The following is a 7334-nucleotide window of genomic DNA, read 5'->3' as shown; positions in this document are numbered from 1 at the left end:
TTGTTGGTTTAAAGACAAAAAATGCAGTAACTGTGGCAAACAGGGCCACATTAGCAGAATATGCAAAGCTAGTAAACAGCAGAAAAGGGACAAAATACAGAAAAACAAGAAACACCACAAAGGAAAATACAACAATATACACAAAATGAAAGAAAGCAGTTCTGATGAAAACGACTCATACAAAAGTGAATTGTCTTGTCTGCAACTTCACAGTGTGAAAGAGACAGATAATCGAAGAGTAATATGGATCACTCCACAAGTGGCAGGCGTGAGATTGAAAATGGAGTCAAACACAGGCTCAGCTTTAATAGTGATCTCTGTACACGACTACAAATGACTGTTTTTTCACATACCTCTGAAACAAACTAAACTACTGCTAAAGACTTACACAGGGCAGAGAGTGCATCCCAAAGGTAAAATTGAAGTGACAGTGACCTACGGAGACAAAACATGGCAGCTGAACCTCTATGTACTGAAAAATGGAGGACCACCGTTACTGGAACGCAAATGGCTCAGGAAAATCCAGTGGGATTGGCATACCATTAAGGCACTAGATGTGTCAACAAGAGAGCCGCTCAGCGGGCAAGATGTCCACAGCTCTCCTCTCATCCATTGTCAACTATTACAACGACGATGAGGAGCTAGACAGCGTTGACGATGAGGACGAACGCAGTATCTTTGGCCACAACTCAGGTGAAGATACAGAAGATGCAAGGGAGACAGATATTGCCAATAAGCAGGATGGTGAAGACTACCTGGAAATAAAAGAGCAGATGTACCATGAGAAAATGACATCTCTCAAAAGACAGCTACAGCAGTTACAGGAAGGCACTTTGCAGGAGTATCAGAAAAGAATGAAGAAACTAGATCAACAATACAAGGAAGGAATACAAAATGCAGAGCTTTCTCTGCAACTGGCAACAGAACAAGTGTAAAAGAATTATATTAAAGAGAAGAAAACAGCAGTGAAGGAATTTGAAGATAAAAAGATTGAGTTGGAAGAAAAGAAAAAGATGATTGAGAATGAGAGACAAACAATGGAACTCACAGGAGATTCTATGGAGGTAAAGCCAATAATGACTCGGAAACTGAGGAGGAGAACTAATGACCCTGTTCCAATTACAGACAAAAGACAAAAACCTGCACCTGCACAGTTAAATTACTTGTTAACAGATGAACTGATAATGGAAGATCTGCGAACTTTCAATAAGCTTAATTCTCCGAAAAAACCAACATCTCTGTCTTCTCCTGAGCATCCTGCCAGCATTCTTGCTGAATCACCAGCACAAAGATATGAAGCACAAATAGGAGATGGAAAGTCATATTATGATAAGAGATGGTATCATAAAGGTCAGGCTATCTATTTGGAATCTAAGGAGAATATGAGGTTAACTGTGTAATTAGCTCAGTTGGAACAAATGAGATATGGGTAAGGAAGACAACTGATAGCACAAAGATGCGTATATATCTAGGACAGATGCACAGAGGAGTCTTCATTATATGGAGGCGAACTGCTGCCGAGAACTCTTAGCAAGTTGGATGTCCATGTTTTCTTAACTCCCTATGCTTAAAGATCAACTTTTCATGACTTTTACATGGAAATCTGTATTAAAACAAACAAGTTATTGACAGACATTACCTGGAGAGGCAGAGAAGATCCCCCTCCCCAGAGACCTGAGTCATAAATAGGTCTTAGATCAAAAGTAAAAAAAATGACTTGTTATAATTTGATACTATTATGTTACTTTGTTACAATTTGATATTATTAAGTTATTAAGTAAACAAATAGTAGGTGTTTGTATGTTAAGGGTAAACATATTTGTTTAGCATAGTGCCGGAGTAAAAAAGTTGATACACTATTAAAATAAAAGGAGAGGAGTGTACCGTATAGCTTATAGTTTAATAAGGGACTACTTTATGTTTTAGTAACACTTTGTTGAATGTGCTATTAGGCGCATATTGAGTGTGCGTTATTAGGCATGTATTTATATGCACTTGTGTGTAAAGTTCGGATTCTGCCAGTAAAGAACCATGAAACTTAGCTCCCGTCTCCAGCGTTTTCATTAATAGCATTGTTGTGTAGCCAGGACGCATACACAACGAAAAGTAAAAGAGAAATTCATTGATAACTTTGTCAAGATTGGCACTTATGAAAATATAACACAATAAGTCTGCAAAGCCATTTTTATATTTTATATAAAATATAAAGAAAGTAAAATACAAATATAGTGCATTTTAATTGAAACATGACATTGTAACTGGAGATTGAAAGCCTGACATTCTTTGTAGCTTTTGGACATCTAATTCAAATCTTCTCACAAATGCTGCGGTGTTGCTTTTGTTACACTACACATATTATATTTTAATTATATTAAAAGTGTGCAATAATTTTATTAACTACATATGTGTGGTGAACAAGGGTAAGACAAAGACAGCTTTATTGTTTTATGGTGGCACATAAATTCAGAGTTGGAAATGATGGCGATCTCAAGCAATTTCATTATATATTCCAAAATATGAAAAATATCCAAAATCAGAGAGACTTTAGACACCAAGCAGCTTAGATAAGGGACACTCAACTTACAGTGTTAAAAAGGTAGCATTTGAAATTGAAATCCGAAAGTAAATTTCCACCTTAAATAAGACCATAAGACATCGAAGCAGAATTAGGCCATTTGGCTCAGCAAATCTGCCTCACCATTCAGACAGACAGACAGACAGACAGACATACTTTATTGATCCCAAGGGAAATTGGGTTTTGTTACAGCTGTACCAACCAAGAATAGTGAAGAAATATAGCAATATAAAACAATAAATAATAAAATAATAATAAGTTAATCATGCCAAGTGGAAATAAGTCCAGGACCAGCCTATTGGCTCAGGGTGTCTGACACTCCAAGGGAGGAGTTGTAAAGTTTGATGGCCACAGGTAGGAATGACTTCCTATGATGCTCAGTGTTACATCTCGGTGGAATGAGTCTCTGGCTGAACGTACTCCTGTGCCTAACCAGTACATAATGGAGTGGATGGGAATCATTGTCCAAGATGGCATGCAACTTGGACAGCATCCTCTTTTCACAAACCACCATCAGAGAGTCCAGTTCCACCCCCACAACATCACTGGCCTTACGAATGAGTTTGTTGATTCTGTTGGTGTCTGCTACCCTCAGCCTACTGCCCCAGCACACAACAGCAAACATGATAGCACTGGCCACCACAGACTCGCAGAACATCCTCAGCATTGTCCGGCAGATGTTAAAGGACCTCAGTCTCCTCAGGAAATAGAGACGGCTCTGACCCTTCTTGAAGACAGCCTCAATGTTCTTTGACCAGTCCAGTTTATTGTCAATACGTATCCCCAAGTATTTGTAATCCTCCACCATGTTCACCCTGACCCTTTGGATGGAAACAGGGGTCACTGGTGCCTTAGCCCTCCTCAGGTCCACCACCAGCTCCTTAGTCTTTTTCACATTAAGCTGCAGATGATTCTGCTCGCACCATGTGACAAAGTTTCCCACCATAGCCCTGTACTCAGTCTCATCTCCCTTGCTGATGCATCCAACTATGGCAGAGTCATCAGAAAACTTCTGAAGATGGCAAGACTCTGTGCAGTAGTTGAAGTCCGAGGTGTAGATGGTGAAGAGAAAGGGAGACAGGACAGTCCCCTGTGGGGCCTCAGTGCTGCTGACTACTCTGTCCGACACACAGTGTTGCAAGCGCACATACTGTGGTCTGCCAGTCAGGTAATCAATAATCCATGACACCAGGGAAGCATCCACCTGCATCAGACAGCTTCTCACCCAGCAGAGCAGGGCGGATGGTGTTGAACGCACTGGAGAAGTCAAAAAACATGACCCTCACAGTGCTCGCTGGCTTGTCCAGGTGGACGATGGCATCCTCAACTCCTAGTCGGGGCTGATAGGTGAACTGGAGGGGGTCTAAGTGTGGCCTAACCATAGCCCGGAGCTGCTTGAGAACAAGTCTCTCCAGGGTCTTCATGATGTGGGAGGTCAATGCCACTGTAGTCATTGGAGCCACTGGAGTCAATCATGACTAATCCTTTTTTCCCTCCTCCTCAAACCCATTTCCCAGCCTTCATCCCGTAACCTTTGATGCCATGTCGTCAAGAACCTATCAATCTCTGCCTTAAATACACTCAACAACCTGGCCTCCACAGCTGCATATGGCAACAAATTACACAATTTCACCACCCTTTGGCTAAACAGATTTCTCCGCATTTCTGTTTTGAATGAACGCCCCTCTATCCTGACACTTTTTGTCCCTCTTCCCTCCGGGCGAAGGTTCAGGAGCTTGAAGACTCATACGGCCAGATTTGGGAACAGTTTTTTCCAACTGTGATAAGACTGCTGAACGGATCCTGACCCAGATCTGGGCCGCACCTTCAAAATATCCGGACCTGACTTGCACTACCTTACTTTCCCTTTTCTATTTCTATTTATGATTTATAATTTAAATTTTTATAATATTTAATATTGATTTGTACTCCAGGGAGCGCAAAGCGCAGAATCAAATATCACTGTGATGATTGTACGCTCCAGTATCAATTGTTTGGTGACAATAAAGTAATAAATATTATTTCTCCTGCCTCATTTTCTAGCAGTCCTATATCCACTCTCATCTCGTTTTTATTTTTTACAAACCTGAAAGTTTTTACTAATAATTTTGATATTATATGCTAGCTTAGTTTCATATTTCATCTTTTCCCTTCTAATGATTCTTTTATTTGCTCTCTGTAGATTTTTTAAAACTTCCCAATCCTCTATCTTCCCACTAATTTTGCTTTGTTGTATGCCTTCTCTTTTGTTTTTACATTAGCTTTGACTGCCCTTGTCAGCCACCAAAATTTCCCTTACTCCACCAAAATACTGCTACATCAGACTTTACTTTCTCCCCATCAAATTTCAAGCTGAATTCAATCATATCGTGATCACTGCCTCCTAAGGGTTCCTTCGGCTCCATAATCGCCTCTGCTTCATTACATTAACACCCAGTTCTGTATAGCTGATCCCCTATTAGGCTCAACTACAAACTGCTCTAAAAAGCCATCTCATAGGCATTCAACAAACTCACTCTCCTGTGATCCATTACCAACCCAATTTTCCCAATCGACCTGCATGTTAAAATCTCCCATGACTATCGTAACATTACACTTCTGACATGTATTTTTGATTTCCTATTGTAATCTGTGGTCCACCTCCCAGCCACTGCTGTTTATAGTTTTGTCAACTTCTTCTGAAGACCTACAAACCTTAAGTTACACTGCTAATAATACAAAAGGAGCCCATTTGGTCTATTTAATCCACAATACTTCCAGAGGAATCATTCTCATTAGTTCCATTCCCCACCTCTATATCTCCCTCTACCCCTGCAACTTATTCTCTCTCACAAGTACATCTTCAATGACTGGATTTGAAGGGCTTGCTGGGCTAATTAAGAGCTGTCATTGGCCTAACCTAATGTGTGCAAACAGAATGGAAACGAAGGCAAATTTCTTTTGGTTTTTAATGACTATCTGCAAATTCATTGTCACTATTACTGATACTGTCTTTTCTTTCCTTCCAAATTTGTCTATGTTATATTAAACACCAGTATTTAAATTTCCCAGGCCATACACACTTGTCTTCATTCATCAATCTGAGTTTCTGGATTGTACACTGTACTACCATTTCCCAGAACTGTGTACAAATCCATTTTAATATATTAACAAATGGAAAGGCAAGTTATATTTTAGGTTTTTGGACTTAGATGCTAACACTAAATGTCTGACCCAGCTTGAATAGATTGGAGGGCTCCAGGTAAATGGCTACTGTCAGTGAAGAATTTTCATGAATGAATATGAGCACAGCTTCAGGCATCAAATGCTATTCAATGACTAGCAAGTGGGCAACACAGTGGTGAGATTCAAGGGTCCCAGGATAGATAAGAGTCTATCTTAACAATACTGTGCAAAAGACCTGGACAGATAGAATTATTCTGTAAAGTGAAGATGCTTCCAAAAATAATGGAATGAAAAGTTTCTAAATATATCAAAAAATTACTATAAAGAGCATAAACAGTAAAAAATTGAATTAAATCAACATTTGGTGTGACCACCCTTTGCCTTAAAAACTGCATCAATTCTCTTAGGTACACTGTTGTGCAGTTTCATAAGAAAATTGGCTGGTAGGCTGTTCCAAGTATGTTGGAGAACTTGCCAGAATCCTTCTGCAGACTTTGGCTGTCTCAGTTGCTACTGTGTCTCTGGGTAATCCCAAACAGCCTCAATGATGTTGAGATCAGGGCTCTGTGAAGGCCATACCACATGTTTCAGAATTCCTTTGTCTTCTTTTCACTGAAGATCGTTCTTTATGCCCAAGACCCATGTGTTTGGAGGTCACTGTCCTGCTGCAGAATGAAGCTGGGACTGACCAGACGCCTCCCTGATGGCATTGTGTAATGGATGACAATCTGCTCATACTTCTCAGCATTGAGGATTCCATTAATTCTGACCAGATTACTAATTCTGTTTTCAGAAATTCAGCCCAACACCTTCAGGGAATCTCCACCGTGCTTCACTGTTGGCTGAAGGTATGTTATACTCTCCAGCTCTTCTACAGACAAACTGCCTCTCGTTTGATCCAAAAATAGTTTAGCGCTCCAGTCCTTGTGCTTTTGTACACAGCTGCATCTCTTGGCTTTGTTTCCTCTTTGGAGGAATGCCTTATTGGCAGCAATTCTTCCATTAATATCACTTCTGACAAGACTTATCTGGAGAGTACAGGGTTCCACTGGCCTTTGTGGGTTCAGAGCTGATGGCAATGCTGAATTTCTTCTGATTTGGAAGGGACATCAGTTTGATGTATCTCTCATCTGTTGCACTTAGGTTCCATGCCAACCACTGTGTTTCTGGTTTTGACCCTTCCCCACTTGCTTGTGCTTCTTCAGAAGAGCTTGGATAACACATCTTCAAACTTCTGTCACACAATTTCTGCTGGAGAGAAACCTTGCTGATGTAGGGTGACCACCTTGTGTCTTCTTGCTGTGTTCTCTCTTGCCATGGTGTAAGAATTGATCATTTGAAGGTTAAACTGTCACATCTGCCACACTCGCACCTTTTATTTTGGTTGTCCTTCACTGAGCTTAATTCATTTTACATACTTTTCCAGTTCATTTAATCAATTTAGTTCATTCAACTCATTAAGTCATTGATCATAAGCACCACTATGTATCTTTGTTTACTCAGGTGCTGAGCTACGTACCTACAAAGTAATCAAGTTTTTACTTGAAAAGTGATCTATATTGTGGTGAGTATTTGGTCCCTGATGACAGAGAAG

General features: G+C 40.2%; 1 pseudogene; it reads left to right on the top strand.

Moving 5' to 3' along the window:
* Positions 1 to 581: 581 nt before the first annotated feature.
* LOC132379820 (sin3 histone deacetylase corepressor complex component SDS3-like) lies at positions 582 to 1531 on the top strand (annotated as a pseudogene).
* Positions 1532 to 7334: the final 5803 nt, after the last annotated feature.

This window comes from Hypanus sabinus, chromosome 22 (assembly GCF_030144855.1).
Source record: "Hypanus sabinus isolate sHypSab1 chromosome 22, sHypSab1.hap1, whole genome shotgun sequence".
Taxonomy (NCBI): domain Eukaryota; kingdom Metazoa; phylum Chordata; class Chondrichthyes; order Myliobatiformes; family Dasyatidae; genus Hypanus; species Hypanus sabinus.
This window is presented reverse-complemented; position numbering and strand designations above follow the sequence as displayed.